General features: G+C 36.5%; 1 protein-coding gene and 1 pseudogene across 2 annotated transcripts in view; one reads left to right on the top strand and one right to left on the bottom strand.

The window, feature by feature from the left end:
• LOC126946392 (teneurin-1-like) overlaps positions 1 to 22,617 on the top strand; it is a 316,366-nt gene that overhangs the window by 274,556 nt on the left and 19,193 nt on the right. The gene's annotated exons all lie outside the window — the stretch shown is intronic.
• On the bottom strand, positions 4,710 to 4,804 carry LOC126947066 (uncharacterized; annotated as a pseudogene).

The raw sequence follows: 22,617 nt of genomic DNA, 5'->3' as shown, positions 1-22,617 counted from the left end.
GGTTGTTGAAAGAGGGCTTTCCCAATTGTATTTTTTGTGCCTTTCTTCCTTTGGCTGCTGGCCTTTTGGCCCTTTCACTGCTCATTAACACCTTCTTGGCAGTGTGGATAGCTGAAAAAGGTGAAATACAAACTGGTTAATACTGCTACCCCAGCATAAAAATCTGGAAGTAGGGCTGCATGAAAAGCAGAGGTTAATTTTCTCTACTACAACCACATGAATAATCAAAAGTTGGGAGTTACAGAGTTGGAGGATTTGGTTTTAAGATTACTCCTGGGATTATTTTAAAATAGAATTTATGATTGATTTGAATATGAACTCACCAAGTGTAGTGACTTTACTGTGGAACTCTTTCAGAGGCACCTCTTGGGATTTTTTATTCTGGTACTGATTGTGATCTTAAACCTAAGTATGCAGAGATGCCTGAAATTTAATTAAGGTAAAAATTTAAAAATTTATTTTTCCATTTGAATTATATGCAAGGTTAGAAAAACTCAATGTAAATTGGTGGTAATTTATTTCACTTGAATCCCTAGGGATTTACATTTCCACATTAATAAGAATACACTGCTTCTTACACACAAGGGTAAATATAGTGACTGTGACTCACGCTGAAGGTCATGTTTGGAATCTCATATTTCCTTTGCATCTTAGTTTCAAACATTCTTCTTGGATTCTTTCTAGCATTTCCAAATCCTATTCATCCTCAGGGTCTAACTCAAGTCTCGCCTCTTTGATAAAGTCTTCCTTCACAACTTCTGACTTCCACATATATTGCTCACTGCTTCTGTGAACTCCTCTAGTTTTTATTGTCTGACATTCACAGCTTTGCAGTTGACTATTTACTGGCTTAAGCGTTAGTTGTAAAGGTTGTCTCCCCAATGAAATGTTAAGTTCCTTAAGGATTGCAAATACTATTAATTGTATCGGTATAGAGGTCTTTTGAATTCATTGCAATACCTAACATAGAGTAACTAGTAGGTACTCAAAAATATTGTACTTTTTAGTCCCTTTATGGACTATGCATGAGTTACATTTAAAATTCCTTCTATCTCACTATTGCCACTGCCTCAATTAGTTCCATCCCTTACTATATCGTTTTTTTTACAAGGCAGGACGAAATATTGCCACTGATATTGAACTCCAGTTTGGCTTATCTGCTGGCAGCAGGCTTTCCTGTAGGGCATTGTGAACGTTTACAAAGCTAGTATAGCTAATCTGTTACAGAGATATCTTGCCCTTTTGGTCTGATTTATTCTCATTGGGCTGAAATATTCTCTGGGCTACTGTGGAAACCCAGAATTCGACTTTTTCAAGCATCAGTGACCAGGTAGCCGCTTTGTGGAACCAGAAGTGATAGCATGTTCTTAAGTGACCCTCCACAGTTAAAGGCCAAAAAATTACTATGGGAAAGTAAGGCCTTTTGGCAAGTGTGTGTGCGTGTGCATGTGTGCATGCATGTGGGTGTGTGTGCCTGGCATCCTCCCTCCCCTTACAATCTCTGTGTACCTTACCAGTCCCACTAGGCTTCATGCCACCTGAGATTCAACACCTTTAAGTCACATTTTTAATATAGCAGATAATAATATATCTTCTTTCTCCAGGATAGGCCACAGAAAATGTTTGTCTCCCTCCTCTCTTGAGGCCTTTAAGGAATTTCTTTCTATCAGCCAGAAAATCAATTTGAGAGACTATGAAAATTGAAAGACTTAGGTGAAATCTTATGTGGTTACTCTGCAGCCATTCCTGCCAAGGAAATAACTCCAGAGGAGTAAGGGAAAATATTTAAGGGCTGCAAGAGTCATCCTACCCTGTTCTTGGGCGTTTTCTGCTGTTTCAGCCTCATGGTTCCTCTCCCTGAAAAGAACAGGTGTGCCTGACAGCAGGTGTGTTTGTTCTACTTTTCCTATGGCAGCTGTCACTCCCCAGGTAACTCCCTTTTCCAGGTGGTGAATTCTTACAACCCATCATCTTCTTTCCTGGCTACCATTACTTTAAAAAAAGGTTTGGCTGTCAACCCTCCCTCCTTTTAGAATCTTTTGAAATGTTATTGTTTTGATTGTCGATTTTTTTTTTTTTTTTTTTTTTTTTTGCTTTTGCGTTTTGGGATGATTTTTTAAGGGAAAATATGTCTTCAGATGGATTCTATTTACAATTCAGACAAACTTAACACTTTCCTTTTAAAAGCCTCCATAAAAGTCTGCAGCCTTCTTTGATTTGGATTGAGTTTTGAAGCCTTCTTCTCTGACAGCGTTGGGTTTCTCCATTTTGCATTTTCCAGTAGATCTTGGGGTCTGTCCTCAGTCAAGACACCTGCTGCTGGGACTGCCAGTCACCACATGCTTGGCTTTCATCTTCCCTCGTTTCTATTCATAGCATGCACTTCTCATAACTCTAAAAGACTGTTTGATGCCCCCTCATTGTTTAATATCTACATGATTAAAGCAGCTGAGAGAATTAGCACGTGTCCTAAGCCTAAGGAAAAATCCAGTCTAAAAGAAATTGTATTGCAAGCCCAGATCATTTTTAATAAGCTCTGCTGTGCTCTGTCTCACCTATTCCTCTGTGGGATTCCCTTGGGCATTTTATAGGTATTTGAGGGTTAGCTTTAAAAGGATTCTTTCAGGCATGTATTTGACTCTCAATATAACATTTATCAAGCCCCCACAGTGTGCAGGACCCTTACAGTGGTCCCATGGTAAGGTACAAAAAAAGCAAGCATACCATTTTAACACTTAAGGAATCAAGTTACCAGTCCTTTAGGATGAAGTGAGGGAGAAAAGGTGCACATATATAAAAGATTTGGGTACATTTTAAAGATGTCAGATGTATAGGTGCAACAGGAGTATCAATTTGGTATACAAAGGGGGCATAAAATGAATGTGTAATCACAGTTGGAAAGATATAGTGAGAGCCTCAGAGGAGTGAATGGTGTGAGCTTAAGGGCTTTCATCATGAGTGTCCTCAGGGTGCAGAAAAGTTGATATTCTGATAGTGTTATATGACAATAATAGTAACTGCTACTATTTATTCAATTGAATTTTTACTTTGTGTCAATGTAAAAAGAATGGAAGAACTAGGGAGCAAGAAAATATAGACTGTAAAAAAATATATTCTTAAAGTGTCAAGTGTATGACCATGGGTCGAAGTTTGGCTAGGGAGGTGGGTAGGCTGTATGCTTGTCTCTGTGTGTCTGTGCATGTTTGTGCGGGGTAGGGGGTGGCAGCAGGGAGGAAGAAGCAAGATAAAGAGACTTGGAGAGTAGGGCAGAGTCTGGGAAATAGAGGTTACGGTATGAGGTGATAGCAATTAAAGTGGAGAAAGGAGTAAAAGAAAAGAGAGGCTGTGTTCAAAGAAAAGGATTCACAGTTCCAGATCTTGGAATTAAATCCTTTACCTTCTGAATGTATTCTTCTCTGAAACCTTAGACTTATTTTGCTCATTCAGAATAAAATAGAACATTTAGCTTTGAAAATAGAGTTTTTACAGAAAATAAAGTGCTTCTTTAAAATGCTAATTTTTGACTCTCAGAGTATGTCCAATTTTTCCACAAATTTGTAATCCATGGTAATTCTGAGGCATAGCCTATTGGAAATTAGTATGCTGAAGCCATGTCAGAAAACTAAGCAGGTAGAGATTTACAGTTAATTATTGGAGAGACTCACATCATGACATTAGCACATGGTTTAGCTGTATTTTGACAGTAGAAAACCTGGCATAAGAGTCTCCGAGAGCACCAAGTAATATGCCTGAGGTCCCTTTCCTGCAGGTGAATTCTCTAGTGGCAGTCATCGCAATTTATGCCAAAGGCTTATTTTTGTGCAGACATAATCTCTGGTAGAATTTTCGCAGCCTCTGTTGACAGGACTGACGGTGTGTATAGGCCCAGGCTACTAGGCAACACCAGCATCAGTTAGCAGTCAGCAAATATTTATTATGCCTTAACCATATGCCTAGAACCAAGTTAGAAGCAAGGAAGATATATTAGAACAGGCATAAACAATCCCCTCAGACTCTTTACAGGGCTGACATACTTAAAGTAACTAAAATAGTGACAAGGCTATATTTAATCAAATGCCACATTTGGGGGAGGGTGAGTATTTTAGGATGTTAGAAAAAGGAGAGATCAGTTAGAGCACTAGATTGGAAAAGTCTTCAGAAAAGAATTGGAACTCATCCTATAACTCATAAGACAGGTCGAATTTAAAGAGTCAGAGTGAGAAAAGGAAGGAAATCTATGCACATTGAGAACAATTCAGAGGAAGGCAAAAACAAACAAAACATAACAAAACAAAAACACCCTGGTATTTTTATAGTACAACAGGGAGACCAGCTTGATTGACATGGAAGATGTTTGAAATCAATAGAAAATAAGTTAGGTTGGGCCAGAGTATCAAAGTATTTTGAAAACCAAGTCAAATGTTTTAAATTCAATACATTAAGAAATGGGAGACGTGTGATGATGAAAGGTGGGAGCATAGCATGGTCATTTAAAGGGCATTTTAACAAGATTAATATGGTACTGATTTACTGGACAGATTGGAGAGCGTAGAGAAAGGTATACAAATATTACTATAGCTATTGGATAAGCATATATTTAACCTCAATTTCACCCTTCAAAGAAGTCATTCAGGCTATTCCCAACAAAATCCTAGATTCCCATTGTTTTTTTATGTTTAACATAAAAGTGTTAAAAAGATCTAAGTTCACATCAGATGGGTAATGTGCCAAAGTTGTAACAAGGTTTGAAAGAGGCACATCTCACACATGAATATGAAGACCTATGGAGTCAGATTCCAAGGCTGAAGGGACTATTTGCACTTACATCTTTGGATAAAATCTCTGTGTCTCTAATTAGCTTCAATCTATACAGATGTTCTTTAAGGAGTTGCCATTCCTTTTTATTAGACCGAGCTCACAAATTTTTCCATCTAAGTTTGATGTAGTATATTGGAAATGACTATTGTAGGAAAGATGGAATATATGAAAAATATGGAGGTTTTTTAAGAAAAAGAAAAGAAACATGTGTAAGAGGTAAAAATAAGCAAACCAAAATAACTTAGATGGATGAACCCAAACGTAGGTTGTAGCTGAAAATAGAAGGGTAAACAAGTGCCATCCCCAATAAAAACAAACTAAAGTAAGAAAATGGGCAATGCAGAGAAATCAGGACATAAACCAAGTTTCACTTGAATTATACATAAAAATTAAGACAGTTATTTCAGTTTTGATTCATTCGCTTGTGTGTACACTTAAGTTTTCACCTGCCAAACCTTGTACATTAGTATAAAATTGATCATATTTACATCATCATCAAATGGACACTGGTTTGTCAGATTTGAGGGAGGAAAATATTTTTCTTAAAATCATTGGAGATTAAGTCTCAGGAAAGCTACTGCCTCAATGAAAATCTTGTAAATATAATTGGCATTAAGATCTGTTTAATTAAATGACTGGAATTACAAGGAAAAAGGAAGTCAAGTTTGTCTGTAGGTATTTGTCTTTTGCTTTCCTCAGTTATTTCCCTACAGTGCAATTTATTCCATTTAGACTAGTGGTGGTTCAACACCAGCTATACCTTAGGATCCCTATGGGAACTTTCAAAAAGTCCACTGCCCAGACTCCACCCTAGATTGATCCAAACTTTGGTATTTTCCAGAGCTCCTTGGAGGATTCTAATAGGTATGCTGAGTTGAGAAGCACTATATTAGATTAACACCAGCATCTTTCTCTGTTCCCCCCTCATATAGTCCCTTAAGGCATAACACTTCTTACAAGGGACATATATTTTAGCCAGACTAAATATTTGTGTTACACTGATGATAGAAAGCTCTTGAGGGCAGGTCTTTGGTTTGTTTATTTTTCTATCACTCGGTGGGCTCTGGCCAGTAAAGTTTCTTGTATTAATACCAAGTAGAAGTATAAGAGGTAGCAGGATTAGAGATAGAGCCCAGGACAGGCTAGTTTCTATGTACGGGAGAAGGGGAAGAAAAAATCCAGATTGTAAGATACAGCAGTCTTGGCTATAGTGGGAAGTCTTCAATAGGTCCCGTGAATATAAAATATCACCTTAGAACTATGGTTTCTTGCCAGATCTTTTAGTTATCCATACTGTGACTTTAGGTAAGGCATTTATCACTGAGTGTCTCTGATATCTCTTTAAAATGAGGAAAATAGTTCCAGTCCCATCTACCCCAAAAGATTGATGTGAGATTCAACTAACATTTGCAGTTCTGAGTTCATTTTACAGTATTTTTAAGTATAATGTGCCAGATATATGTAAAACTGTTATCATTATGATTTACAAAGGCAGTTAATAGTCTTTTTGTCAGAATGAAAAACCTAGAATAATCCATAGAGCAGTACAAGTGCCTTTAACCACCAAAGTCAGTAGAAGTGTGAGGAAGACTTCCTTTGCAAAGCTATTCAAATACCTCAAAGATTGTATTTTCTATAAACCCAAGAGATGAGCATGTCCATGTAGAACATTGCTTAATTTTGATAGACTTTAATAATGCAATGAAAGTAATCATAGAGAAATAACTTGATGTGAATTCAAGTTCCAGTACAGCATTAACTTGGTTTATGAGCTTGGATAACATATACATATATGTACTTGCATGTGTTTATTCATTAAAGGGAAGGAGTCAATGTACTAAAATTTATTAAAATCATTATCCAACATGCATTAATTGAACACCTCTTACGTGTCAGGCAGTATTTTTAGTGTTGGGAATACAGCAGTGAAAAAGAAATAGACACATTGCTTACCATCATGTAAACTTACATTCTAGTAGGAAGTGGAGCATAATATAATTCCAAGTTTGTAGAATTGCTATTGAAAAAAATAATAATAAAACAGGGTAGGCACATAGACTGGTGGAAAAGAGTAAAAAGAGTGGATGTTTCATAGGTGCCAAGATCTACTGTAGGCATTTCCCACACGTTACTTTTATTTATAAATCTTCACAAGCATACTATGCAACAGGTATTGTTATCTTCATTTTAAGAGAGGGAAATCAAGGCTCAGAGAGTTTTTAAAACTTGCCTAACATTACCTGGTGATTATGTGACAGAGTTAGAATTGCAACTTGCATCTGCCTGAGTTGAAATCCCATGTTCTTTCTCCTATATGTGGCCAGCACGTAAGTGACTTAATATGTTTCCATATTATTTTCTGTAAAATTCGTTTCTGTTGGGCTTCATCAGAGATTTAATCTGACATCCCATGTACCCTATATGTTTCATAGATACTAACACTTTAAAAATTGAATTAGTTATTAGCATTTAAAAGTAAAAAGCTGCATACAAAAGTATTGGTTTCCATCTTGTCTCAAAGTATTGAAAAGTCCAGCAAACTTGGGCCTGTGCTCCCAAAGGGCAAAAACCAGCTGAAGCTGATCCCTCTGAGACAGCATGCGCTCTCTGGGTTTCCACAGCCACTACTAATCCATGTTGGCATATCTGAGCCACTTCACTCATTTATGTTATTTACCTAGCCCATGTAAATATTTGAATATGTGACCCACTAGAACAGATACATGCAAAACCCTCTTCCAGTTCCAAAGTTTTGATTCAATGCTGAACATTCGGGCTCAGTTATAAGCTTTGTAACTATTCCTTTGACAACCTTAGTTATACTTACATAAATTTTCTTCTTTCATTTGTTCTCCACTTTATTTTTTTATGATTTAACAACCATGCAAACAATAGCCAAAACTGCACACTAATTTCTTTACTTTTTCTATTTTAAAATATGATTCAACACAGCACACATAAACCTATAGATTTTTATTCTTTATGCAGAGAAAAAGTGAAACATGCTAAACATGTTAAAAAGTCTCAAGTATGCATATAAACTGTAAATAGCATAATTAACAAGTAATTCATAATGGCAGTTAAATTCTGCCAATGTGGAATAATGCAAGCCAGTTTAGAAGTCCATGTTTTAGTTAAGTCCATAACTCACCATAGCCTTTAAAATCCAAGTAATTTATTAACCTAATATAGGTTAGAAGAGAAAACCCAGTCATAATATTGAAGTGAATGTACGGAAAGATGCCTCTCATGAAAATCATTCAAAGTATAATTATTCTTAAGCACAACATTATTAAAATGTATTTCTATAATATAAAAGTTTTTATTAGTATTCTGTGATATAAGGTACCCTATGCGGCATTATGTTAAATTCTGTCTCCATATTTATAAGTTTTATAGAGTTTATTTTATAGCAGTAAACAATGGGATCTCTGCTAGACTCAGAGTGAATTACAGTTGCTTAATGGTGTGGGTACAAGTTGATTTGTCAGCTCACAGGCCCAATTATCTGTTCATGTGGTTGCCCTAGAGCGGCCCTGAGGCACAATAGCCTCTATAGCCAGGATATCTAGCTGGTATGGTGGTTCATACACTGTTAGTACTTGTTTGATTTCATGCAGTTGGAGTAGGAGCCCACTTAGATAGTGCACAGTGAAGTATGGCATGAAGAAGACTCCTTCCTCGTCCAGCCACAAATGCTTTCCTGTATAGCCTGCCACAATGCCTGAAATTTCCAGCCTCAAAGAGTCATTTCTTTGGTTAAATTATCATCCCCATCTGGAAAACAAAACCACTTCAAAAAGGTTAAGCCATTGTCCCACATATTAATAGTGTTGGCTTCATTAACAGTATGAAATCGTTCATTGGTTTGCATGACAAAATGTCATGGTCCCTGGGAGAACAAGTAACACAGAGCAGGTAACTCTTAAGAAAGGAGATAGGAAGTTTGGTCTAAATATAAGATATTTGCCAGGAAGGTCATGCCTAGCACAAAGCTCTGTGGTAGAGAGCCTTGAACTGTACATACTTGGTTGGGGGCAGAGTGTTAGAGATAAAGGAAAGAAATATTGGAAAAGAGAAGGTGAAAGTGAAATAAGGTTAAATTTGACATAGTTCCTGCCACCCTCTTTCTAGGTCTAATCCTCATGTTATCTGTTGTTTATAAATTTAAAAGACAATTAGACTTCAGATAGTATGAATGCTTGAGGAATGGGGCATTATAACTGAAAGATTTGTTAGTTTAGATTGAAATGTATTATAATGCTGCAATAAACATACGTGTGCATGTGTCTTCATAGCAGCATGATTTATAATCCTTTGGGTATATACCCAGTAATGGGATGGCTGGGTCAAATGGTATTTCTAGTTCTAGATCCTTGAGGAATCGCCACACTGTCTTCCACAATGGTTGAACTAGTTTACAGTCCCACCAACAGTGTAAAAGTGTTCCTGTTTCTCCACGTCCTCTCCAGCACCTGTTGTTTCCTGACTTTTTAATGATTGCCATTCTAACTGGTGTGAGATGGTATCTCATTGTGGTTTTGATTTGCATTTCTCTGATGACCAGTGATGATGAACATTTTTTCATGTGTCTGTTGGCTGCATAAATCTCTTCTTTTGAGAAGTGTCTGTTCATATCCTTCGCCCAGTTTTTGATGGGGTTGTTTGATCTTTTCTTGTAAATTTGTTTAAGTTCCTTGTAGATTCTGGATATTAGTCCTTTGTCATATGGGTAGATTGCAAAAATTTTCTCCCATTCTGTAGGTTGCCTGTTCACTCTGATGGTAGTTTCTTTTGCTGTGCAGAAACTCAATAGCAAAGACTTGAAACCAACCCAAATGCCCATCAATGATAGACTGGATTAAGAAAATGTGGCACATATACACCATGGAATATTATGAAGCCATAAAAAAGGATGAGTTGATGTCCTTTGTAGGGACATGGATGAAGCTGGAAACCATCATTCTCAGCAAACTATCACAAGGACAGAAAGCCAAACACTGCATGTTCTCACTCATAGGTGGGAATTGAACAATGAGATCACTTGGACACAGGGTGGGGATCATCACACACTGGGGCCTGTCGTGGGGTGGGGGGACGGGGGAAGGATAGCATTAGGAGATATACCTAATGTAAATGACGAGTTAATGGGTGTAGCGCACCATCATGGCACATGTATACATATGTAACAAACCTGCATGTTGTGCACATATACCCTAGAACTTCAAGTATAATAATAAATAATAATAAAGAAAAGTAAAAAAATAAAAAAAGATGTATAAGAAAGAAAAGAAATGTATTATAAAATAAAAGTACCAGTAAATTTGCAGATTGCCAAGAAGGAGTTGATAAGGGACAAAAAGTCAATTCGAAAATTAAATAAGGAAATGGAAAGAAGAACAAACAATGTGAGAATATTAATTCATTTAATTTTTAAATTGACTTTTCCCCATTATCCATCCACTGTCCACAGTAATTTGGAAACAAACTGTTATTTACATTTTATAATATTGCATTAGTTTTCTATTTCCACTATAACAACTTAACATAAACTTAGTGGCTTAAAACAACACAAATGTGTTATCTTACAGTTCTGGATAGTCAGAGTATGAAATGAGTCTCACCAGGCTAAAATCAAGATATCAGCAAGGGTATATTCCTTTCTGAAAGCTCTAGGAGAAAACCTGTTTTTCTTGCATTTTCCAGCTTCTAGAGGCTGCTCATATTCTTTGGCTCACGATCTCTTCCTCCACCTTCAAAGCCAGTGATTTCATGTCTGTTTGATCCATCTTCCCCATCATATATTCTCTGACTCTTCTGCCTCACTCGTCTACTTTTAAGGACCCTTGTGAGTACATTGGGTATACTTAGATAATCCAGAATAGTCTCCCTATCTTAATGTCAATGGATTATTAACTTTAATTCCATCTGCAATCTTCATTTCCCTTTGCCATGTAACCTAACATATTTATATGTTGTGGGTATTAGAATATGGATGTCTTTAGGCATTATTCTGCCTACCACAAAGACAATAAACATACAATGTTATACTATGATTAAGACATTGTGTTTGTTACAATAATGGAAATGGGTTGACAAATTTTATTTCCAGACAAAACCACTCAGATTTATACATTTTAGCTAAGTACATATATAAGTGACAAACATTAAACAAAATGATGAAACTGTTTCAAAATAAAGGAATAAATGAAGATATGCCAGGGAATTTTCAATAAACAGAGAATAGGGTGAGGATGTCAGTATCAGATTAAGTGGAATTTAAGGCCAAAAGCATTAAAATAGAACCTAGAGGGATTCATTCCATAAACAAATATTTATTAGATATAACTGTATGGAATGATATGTGAAGCATTTGATAAAACTGCAGTTACAGTTGTGAAATACAGATTTACTAGAATTTGAAAAGTAAGTAGGCAAAAAATAATACCAAGGATTTGAATAATCTAATTATGAAGCTTGACCTAATATTTTGTCAAATAAATAGAACTAGATACTCTAATGCCAAAAACAAAACCACATTTGTATCTTATGCCCCTGGACCATCTACAAAATTTATCATGTACTTTGCCGCAAGGAAAACCTTAATAAATTCTCAAGCGGAAATCTGACAGATAACATTCTCTGACAAGAATTCTGTAAAGCTAGAAATCAACAATTCAAAGAACAGAAAAAGTAGACAGGAAAAAAACTTAGAAGAACGATAAAATACTTTATGTAAGTAATTTTTGGATCAAAGAGAAAATCAAAAGAGAATTTTAAAATTATTTTAAAATAAACAAAAATGGTATTACTTCCTAAATAATCTAGGGACGTGACTAAAAACATGATAGCTTCAAGTATAAAATATATGTGGGATTTTCAAGACTTTGCATGAAATATACATTTAAATAAAATTTATTATTTATTTCTTTAAATTCAGTTAAATTTAAATTTCCTTAAAGGAAAATTTATAGCATTAACTGAATTTAAAGAAATATTGAAAAAATCTTTCAACTCAGGAACAGAAAAAGAACATATACATATATATTTCACATAAAAGTATCTGTACAAAAGTAATAAAAATATAAGCTAAAATAATTACAAAATTTCAATGTGCAATTAACAAAGCCAAAAGCTGGTCTGCGAAAATATGTATAAAAGAGGCATACTTTGTTCTACACTGAAACATACACTGATACACTTCCTAAATCTCAAGGATAAAGAGAAAATCTTTCAGGCTTTTTGGCAGAAAAACTGAATCATCTACAAAGGAAAAAATGGTTTTCTCATCTATATCATGGAAGCTAGAAGACAGTGGAATAGCATCTAGAAATTTCTAAGAGAAAAAGACTGCAAACCAAGTAACTTACTATCCAGTCAAGGTATCATTCATCCACTTGGGTCAGAGAAAGATGTTTGAGGACATGTAAGAATTCAAAAAATATATCACTTTCATACACCAGTGAAAAAATATTTGAGAAAAAACTCAAACTAAATAATAAATGAATCAGAATGGAGACCTCAAGATGAGAGAAGAAACAATGATGGGCAATGAACCTGGCTCTCTGGAAAAGTAATTAAATCTAAATGGAAAGGCAGATTGACTTAAATATCTAAAATAGTATTTCAACATGTAATCAATATAAAAAGTATTAATGAGATACTTTGCATTTTTCTTTTGTGCCAAGTCTTAAAAATCCCACATGTATTTTGTACTTGCAGTAGATCTCAGTTCAGACTAGCCACATTTCAAGTGTTCAATAGTCACATGTGGCTAGTGGCTACCATACTGGACAGCACAAGCGTCTAGCTAAATATACTAAACTGTCCCAACAAAACACAGGAGTGGGAGTGAGAAGGAGGGAAGAAGTAACAAGACCCAGAAGATCTCATGGGGTTAGGAAGAGAAGTGAGAAGGATTATAAAAGTGACATTGTAGGGTTGACAATGACAACAAAAGGAAGCAACTTGTATGTCCAGCAATAGGGCACTAGTTAAATAATTAATGGTACATTTATAACATATAACATTTAGTATTTCGAGATATTGAAAGAATGAGTTAGAAGCATATTCTATCTTAAAGAAACATGCATGTTATATTGTTATATAAAACAAACAAGTATAGTAAAATACATAAAATACCCAATTTTCATAAAAATAAATGGAAAGATTTTTTTATGTGTCTGTTTGTATATATTTTTATGAGTCTAGAGAAAGGTATGGAAAGACCGTCACTCTACAGTGAGTATCAGTTGCCTTGTGACAAGATTGGAGAAGTTAGATAGGGAGTTATTTATTAATTTTGTCTTTATGAACAACTGTACTATTTTAATTGTAATAATGAGAATTTGGGGGGTAATTTCTAAAACATCTTATGCAGTATAAATAAGAATGATAAAGAGTAATAAACAGCAGTAGCTCTTGATGTGTGGAAGGGACTTGATCTCTCTTGATGGAATCGGACAAAGCCTGAGTTGATAGCATTATTTGGTCATTAATAGAGGGGCGTGAGATTAAGGGAAACTAGAGGTAAGGTCTTTAGAAAAAAAAAAAAAAAAAAAAAGTCTTGTTGTATAAAGGGCCTTCCTAAGTGAAGCATGAAACCCAGAACTCATAAAGGAAAAACAAAACGACAGATTTGATAACATAAAAATTGAATGCCCATAAACAACAGTAAGGGGTAGGGGGAAGCAATAGGTTGGGAGATAATATTTGGTACATACAAAATGCAATGTATATGGATAGCACATTCCATATAAAAATGAAACAATTACACAATATCAATAAACATATGAAATAATGTTCAAATTAATAGAATGTAAATATAAATATATGTAAATAAAAATGAAATAACTTTTTTTCACCTAGTGGCAAAAGGAAAAAGAAAATGATTCAAAATATTTACTGTAAGGGTATGAGGAAGCTGGCACTGTGGGTGGAAATATGAATTAGAACAATTTTTTGTGAGAATCTAAGAAAATTAAAAAAACACATGCGTTGTGACCCAGCAATCAGACTTTCAGGAATTTCTCTTACAGAAAGAATAGAGCAAGAGTGCAGAAAGGTGTATATGCAAGGATGGCCATTGAACATTGCTTATAATAGTAAATAGTTGGAAACAAGCTAAATGTGTGGTTCTGGTGAAATAAATTATGGTAGCCTCAGACAAAGAAATTCCTTGCAAATATGAAAAAAAATTAAGTAGATCTACATATTCTAACATAAGAAAGATATCGATGGCATTGAGAGGAAAATTGCAAAACATTACATATAACGTGATCTCAGTCTTGTAAAAACACAAAAACGTGTTTGTGCTTACGTGTTTATGTATTTATGTGTTTTCTGCATTTTTCAAACAACAAATATAATGAAAATATAGTAACCTTTCAGTCAGCATGATGTTTAGGGAATGAGGAATTTTCATTAATCTGTTTTTTTTGTTGTTCATTCAGAATTAATCATGTATTTTTAAATTCCCATCTTTGATTGTTGAAAATCTTTCTAAAATGACTCCTTTTCTATCCCAATGTGACATCACAATCTGCCAAGAACCTACATGGCCATTGTTAACCATTTTTGAACCTTCATTCTATGACTGATGATCTTTAGTGACTTATGTTCATTACTTTTAGTATCGGTTCTTTTTGCCTGGAGCCCTAATAATAATGACAATTGCTACATTTATAGAGCCAGGATTCAAACCCAGTTCTCTGATGCCGAGTTCTTTTCAGTACAGAAAAACCCCTGGTAGCTACCCTCATTGATTAAATCCCTGCAATGATGCATTTGCTTTTCATTCACTTTTATTTTCTTACAGTAGAAAGCTAGAGGGAAAAAAAGTCATTTGGTTGAAATTTTTGGCTTGAGTTTCAATAATTAAAGTTTTATGTATTCACCATGTAGCTTAAGAAATAGAGCATTGCTAATACCTTTTTGCCTCTGCTGTGTGATCCTTTCAGATCCCAACCCTCTTCCCTCACTTCCCTACTAGATGACCATCATCCTGAAATGTGTTTATCCTTCCCTTGCTTTTCTTTATAGTTTTGCCATGTATGTATGCATCCCTAAAAATATGTCTTTCGGTTTCACATGTTTACAAATTTCTTAAATAAAATCATATTGTTTTTCTATGAATTGCTTTTTGTGCTCAATGTTACATTAGTGACATGCATCCATGTTAATGTACATAGCTCATTTATTTTCAAGGTTATATAATATTCTATTGTGTGACTGAACGTATTATTTATCCTATAATCTTTTTTGTAGACTATCATAGCACAGCTTTCAATTGATGGTAATATCACAGATATCACAATCTGCCAAGAATCTACATGGCCATTGTTTTCTGTCTGTTCAGTGTTGTAGCGAAATAGACAAACCAAAGTACCACTATAAGGCATTCAACGAGTATCAAATAAAAGTTTGAATAGGGCACTGTGAGACTATGGAGAGGGCCAGGTTAACCTTGGCTAAAGCAAGGCTTAGAAAAGAGATAATTTGAAGTGAACCTTGAAAAACTGTTGCAACTTCAAAGAGGTAGATATGGGGAAGTATGGCTTTCTATGCAAAGAATCACTGGAGCAGCAAAATGGGAACACAGGACAATGTTCAGACAAGGTTTAGCCTAGATGTGGCTGGAGTGTAGGTACCTGAAGGTCTGGCTTACCCAGTCTGAATGGGAACAGATTTGCAATCAAATCCTAGCTCCATTTTTTAAAAAATTGCCAATATTACTTAACATGGCAGGTTACGACTTGACCTTGCTCTGTTATCTGTAAAGTGAATAATGCCTACCTCTCTGAGTCATTGCAATGAATGTATCTTTAAGTAGGAAATATATGGATAGGTCTTCGCACAGTGTCTGGCACAAAGTAGGCCCTTTCTGAATGTCAGTTCCCTTCTCTTATTTAACATTGACTTGAATAAGGCCTCTTTCACATTTTTTTATCTTAAGGAATTGAATGGGTAGGGCAACGGATAGTATTTTTTTTTATTGTAATTTCTCTTCAGGCTCAGAGCCTCACCATGACATTTCTTTGCTTCTGTTAGAAAACTGGTTACTATCTGGCTCAAATTTTCAGCATTGGCTGGACACGATGGCTCATGCCTGTAATCCCAACACTTTGGGAGGCCAAGGCAGGTGGATCACCTGAGGTCAGGAGTTCAATACCAGCCTGGCCAGCATGGTGAAACCCCGTCTCTATTACAAATACAAAAATTAGCCGGATGCGGTGGCATGCGCCTGTAGTCCCAGCTACTCTGGAGGCTGAGGCTGGAGAATCACTTGAACCTGGGAGGCAGAGGTTGCAGTGAGCCAAGATCATGCCATTGCACTCTAGCCTGGGCAACAGAGCCAAACATCATCTCAAAAAAATAAAAATAAAAAAAATAAAATCAGTATCTTCTTTGTGTTGTCTCCTTCTAATTCCTACTTGCAAATATTAATTCCTGTACTCCAGGGATAGCCCGAGCTAGGATATGAAGCTCAGGCCAGGGACTGAAGGAGGAATGTAGAGAAGGTTTCTGTTTGTTTAACCTGAGCTAAGAAACCAGCATCAAAAACAGAGCTTGAAATTGAGTCCACATCTTATGAGCTAGATGTTCCCTTTCTATTTCATTCCTAGGGACAAAGCTGATGTCAGAGCGTAGAGAATTCTAAGCCTATAGATTACCTGGCTATCATGGAAGAGTGATGAGCAAATAATAGTCAAGTGGCTTTATTTCACTTGATAAAGGTGAGAAAAGCAAATAAGCCAGTGAATGTACTAGGAAGGAGCAGAAAGTTGCACAGAAAATGAATGAATTAGACAGGGGTGTCCAGAGTCAAATTATATCAAGAGGCAGCAAAAAAGGGAATGACCAGCTGGCAGAGCAAGCACATAAACAGGGCATATTGGAGTTGAAGAGATGAGAAGATTAAAAATCTATAGGAGGAATTTATCACAGTTCAATTCAGTTCAATAGATAATTATCAAGCACTAATTGTGAACCAGGCTTTCTTTGGTCCTGGGGATGTGGAGGTGATATAGTAAAGGACAGTGTAAAATCCAAGTCAACAAATGAGAACCAGGAATTCAGTGTGGGGTTAAGGAATGAGCTGCAAACATTCATTAGCAGAGACTTGATCATGCAGATACTTTCCTAATTCATCTCCAGGCCACCACTTCTGATATTTGTGTTAGTCAGAACTCTGACAGTGAATGATGGTAGCACAACTCCAACTAGCTTAAGAAGGAAAAAAAAAAAAAGGTTTTTTTGGCTCAAGTAACCAAACAACAAGGTGGAACATGGTCTTAGCAAAAACTGGAACACAGGTTGGAGTCATGGACTGGAAAACTGTCAAGACTTCCTCTTATGCCTACCTCTCTCTGCAGGCCAGCTTTATTATGTACAAGATGGACAGCTGGCTACTGCTGACTGCTCCAGGCTGTCAACCTTATAGCCTAGCTAACTAAAAGGAAAGGGATCCTCTTCTGCCTGCTTTCAGTAAACATTTAAAAAATTAAGAAAACCTGAAAATGAACCTGGATTGGCCTAGCTTATTTCCCATATCAATATCTGGACTAATCAGTGGGGACAGGTAGGAGGTGTCTTGGTCCATTCTTTGTTTTATGCTGCTACAAAAGAATACCATAGACTGGATAATTTATAACGAGCAGAAATTTATTGACTCACAGTTCTAGAGGCTGGGGAGTCCAGTGGCTAGAGCTGTCTTTTTGTGTCATCACATGGCAGAAGGGCAAAGATGAGGAGTGGAAAGGTGGAGAGGTAGAGAAAGAGAGAGAGAGAGAGAAAGGGGGTGAACTCACCATTTTATAATGAGCCTACTCCTGCGGTAACAAACTATTAACCCATTCCCACAATAATGGCATTAATCCAGTCATGAGGGTGAAGCCCTCATCATGACCCAATCACATTTTAAAGGTCCTACTTTTTAATACCGTTACAATGGCAATTAAATTTCAACATGAGAACTGTCTGTAATCACAGCACTTTGGGAGGCCCAGGCAGGAGGATAACTTTAACCCAGGAATTTGAGACCAGCCTGGAAAACAAAGTGAGACCCCCATCTCTACAAAATTCTTTTAAAAAATTTAGTTGGGCATAGTGGTGTACACCTGTGCTCCCAGCTACTAGGAAGGCTGAGCCGGGAGAATCACTTGAACCCAGGAAGTCAAGGTTACAGTGAGCTGTGATGGTGCTACTGCACTACAGCCTGAGTGACACGACAAGACCACATCTCAAAAAGAAAAAAAAAATTCAGTATGAGTTTTGGAGGGGGAAAACATTCAAACCATAGCAGGTGGGAAATATGATCGGCCCAGACTGGATCAGGTGTCCACCCCTTAAACAATTACAATTGTGGCAAAGACTGCAATACAATGGTAGGAGCTTCTTTTCAGATCACAAGTCTAAAATGGGGGTAGAAGAATGGTTTTTTCAAAGAGGTGAGATTGCAGTACGTAGATGGTCACTGGGGGAATCACTGTAAGCCAAACATTCCACCATGTGGCAGTTCTGTTGGGTAGGGGTCTCTCCAAACATGAATGGTCTAGAGATACTGAAAGTAGGGACACATATTTGGAAGCACCAGGCTAAAATGGAGAATACATGTGCAGTTGGGATAGCAGCAGATTTTTGACAGGCACTTCTGAACCACCTCAAGCCTTTGGTTGTTTTCTATTGCCTGTAGAATAAATCCTGAAATACTTATTATTTTAGGCCCTTCAAAATCTTTTTTCCCAGTATTTTCTCCCTTTTTTCCATCTATATAAACCTTTTAAACCAGCTAGACTTGAATATTTTACTAAGCAAAGCACTGCATGCTGAAGCTACACTCATGCAATCATCAGTCCTCCAGATATGGAGTCTTAATTCTTTATGGTGTGCTTTTACTATCATCCTTGCTTAGAATGCTTTTGAGATACACTGCTATATTCACCAAATATTTATTTATGCTTCTATGTGTGCAAAGTTTTTTGGATACTGGTTATACAATGATGAGTAAGACAGACATGGTCCCTGCCCTCAGAGAATTTACTTTTTTTTTTTTTTTTTTTTTTGAGATGGAGTCTCGCTCTGTCACCCAGGTTGGAGTGCAGTGGCACTATCTTGGCCCACTGCAAGCTCCACCTCCCAGGTTCACGCCATTCTCCTGCCTCAGCCTCCCAAGTAGCTGGGACTACAGGCGCCCACCACCACACCCGACTAATTTTTTTTTTTTTGTATTTTTAGTAGAGACGGGGGTTTCACCATGTTAGCCAGGATGGTCTCGATCTCCTGACCTCGTGATCCGCCTGCCTTGGCCTCCCAAAGTGCTGGGATTACAGGCGTGAGCCACCGCGCCCAGCCAAAATTTACTTTTTTAAAATTTTTGAGACAGAGTCTCACTCTGTCACATAGGCTAGAGTGCAGTGGTGTGATAATCGGCTCAATACAGCCTCTACCTCCTGGGTTCCAGCGATTCTCCTGCCTCAACCTCCCAGGTAGCTGGGATTATGGGCATGGGCTGCCATGCCCGGCTAATTTTTGTAACTTTAGTAGAGACAGAGTTTCACCATGTTGGCCAGGTTGGTCTCAAACTCCTGACCTCAGGTGATCCACCTGCCTCGGCCTCCCAAAGTGTTAGGATTACAGGCGTAAGCCACCACATCCAGCTGAAAATTTACATTTTGGTAGGAGTAGAGAGTTATTATATAATTATAAAACTGATCCTAAAATTATGATGTGATGATTGTGGTAAGTACTCCAGAGAAAGAAGGACCTAATCTGATCTGGAGGGTCAAGGAAGTGAGATGAAATCAAAGATAAGAAAGAATTAACCAAATGAAGAGATGGAAAGGGGCAGGAAGGAGAAGAGGGAACAACATGCACAAATGTCATGAGGTGAAAAGCAGGATGGCGTATCTGAGAAACTGAAAGAAGTACATGTTGCAGAAGCAAGAGAGTGAGTGGCCAGAGAAGTAGACAGGGAACCAAATAACATATGACTTTGTAAAGCATGTTAAAGATTTTTATATTTATCCTAAATGTAATGGGAATATACAGAAGGGAGATGATGTGATTAGTTTTTGGCATTCTGTCTGGTAGCATTGCAAATAATAGATTAGAGGGTAACAAGATTGGATGGAAGGGTACCAGTTAGGTTGTTGCAGTCATCTAGGCCAGAGATTATTGAATGTGAAGATGGAAAAAACTGGATTGGCTCAAGCTATAATTAGAAGATAAAAATGATGGTATGGGTGACTCCTAGGTTTCTGGCCTGTGCAAATGAATGGATGATACTTACATTCACAAAAAGGCAATGGCAAAGGAGGATCAATTTGAAGGCAGTGATAATCAAGTTAGCTGTGGACATTTTTTTAAAATGTAAGGCATCTTTTAAATATCTATATGACAAATGAATAGTTGGATATACAACCTGGACAATGGTACTGGAGTCTAAACTCTACCCTCTTTCGTTCAAGCCTTACCCATTCATCAAATCCTAGCTTAATCTACCAACTACCCTAGAGTCACTGACCCGTTTTTCTCATTCTATTCTTCCTCTCCTCTGTGCCCTCTCCTACTGTTTATTGCCTGAACCAATCATTAGGTTCCAGTTACATACTCTACAATATATATGGGGATATATCTTGTTTCCATTACCAGACATTAAGTTTGTTGAAATTAGAGATCCATGTTAGATTACATTATACCTCCTTACCACCAGCAGATATACATGTAGTAAGAGATCATTTTACCTGTAACGAAGTGAATGCATAGCCTTTCTGCCACTAAAGCAATATTAGAAGCAAAAGGTGTTAAATGCAAACAAAATTGGATTTGAATTTTGACTTCACCTCTTACTAGCAATGGTGACCATGGTCAAGTATTTTAACCTATTCAAAGTCAGTTTTCTTGCTTATCAATGCAAGATAATAATAATAATACACACCTCAGGAAGCTATTGTTCAGTATTAAATGCAGAATGTATGTAAAGTGTATAGCACAGTGTTTGCCACAGGACAAGTAACCATTATTTGTTGTTGCTGTTATGACTATTATTAATTTTGTGGAGATCAAAAAATACCATAATTACATATGACAAGCAGTGGCTATGGTGAGTGACAAGTTAGTGAATACAAAAATTGGTATAAGCATATGCCTGTTTCTCCATACTTTATAGTATAGTAAGATTTTCCATTATTCTCTACTTCAGAAAGCAGTCATAAATTTGTTGTCTTTATTTTTGGCTGGAGGTTGGCCTCTGGTTTTATAGAATATTCCACTGGAGCCAGTCTCTTGTGTTTCATAAAGCATAAATTAAGGTATGGCTAAATTCACAATGTGAGAATTGTGTGCACATGTGTATGTATGTATAGACCTATGTACCTATTAATCATTTTTATCAAGAAGGCCCATTGCTCACGGTGTGTACCATATATTGGTCATTATGTTGCTGGCAAGCAAAAAGAAATCACCCACTTAACAGGAGAGAAACACATTAACTCTTCAAACTAGTAGGGGGTGCTTTTACTAAATTACTTCCTCCAGTTGCTTTAATGGTACCCTAGTCTCCACACACTAATGCATGTCTGAGCAGTAAGTAGTTTTCTGTCACCTTACTGAGAGAACTAGGTTATTTCTTTTTTAATATGAAGAGCTTGGGGAGAGGGTGTGGAAGTTTGCTTTTTGCTTTATATTTGTAAAATATTTATTTATGGAATCACTATGGGAATGTATATAAATGTACAGTAGATATAAATTGCTACTTCTATTTATAAAAATCCAGTATCTCTTTTAGGCAAATGGTATTAGTAAGAAAAAAATTATGATCAATGTTTTTCCAACTTTTACATTGCAGTGCATCCAATTTTATATTTTTTTACTAATTCTTAATGGAAAGAGGTTCTTATTGAAAGGTAGTCTTGGAATCTAGTGATTTTTTAATATACCAGCAGATTATATATATTTTAATTTTATATATGAATAATTATAATTCAAAATGGCCTTTCTAGTTAGCTTTCTTTTCACACCTCTCCTAAGGCCCATTTGAATTTTATGTAGGTTAAGAAATAAAACTGATTTCCTAGATGAATGAAAAGTTGTCTTTTTATAATTTTAGCCCAATGCTAAAATTAAACTGTTCACAAGTGAACTGTTTTTAAATAACCCTACCCAGATTTGGAATTTTCAGAGCAAATATTATTTGGCATTTTATATAGCACACCCTTTCAAGACTGGACTTTTATTTTTGATTATACGTCATGAAGTGGAACAGTGTTATACTTACAATTTTATAGCTACACTGTGGAGTAATTCCATTTTTCTCTCCCTAACCCCACCCCAGCTCCCCATCTCTGAAGTCCCGTGGTGATTATAGTGTTGCAGGTAGGCTCTGGGTTGACTAGAAGAGCTCTTCCCCTCAAACAAAATAAACCTCTCTCCCCAACCCTTTCTCCATCCCTCTTTCTTGCTCCCTCCCTCCTTATCCCCTCTCTCAGGATATTGAGTTTCCAAGTATTTAGCCAAAAATATTTTGGGAAGGAAAGTGAACACACAGAACAGGGACAAATATGACATATCTCAGCATAGTCTCCCAGGGTCCTCAACTTCCTTCAAATGGAGGATACCGTACACAGAATCATTGACATGGTTTTCACCTAGTAGATTTCAGTTCGATGGAAGAAGCTAAATTCCTATTTGTCACTGCTTTCATATACTCAATTTTGCTGACCCTGTGGAGGAACCTGCGTTAATACCCAGATGAAATGCACAGACAATAACATACAGATTAATATACAGATGAAAATCTGT

Source organism: Macaca thibetana, chromosome X, assembly GCF_024542745.1.
Source record: "Macaca thibetana thibetana isolate TM-01 chromosome X, ASM2454274v1, whole genome shotgun sequence".
In the NCBI taxonomy this organism is placed as follows: domain Eukaryota; kingdom Metazoa; phylum Chordata; class Mammalia; order Primates; family Cercopithecidae; genus Macaca; species Macaca thibetana.
Note: the sequence above shows the minus strand (reverse complement) of the source record. Positions and strands in the feature narration are given on the sequence as shown.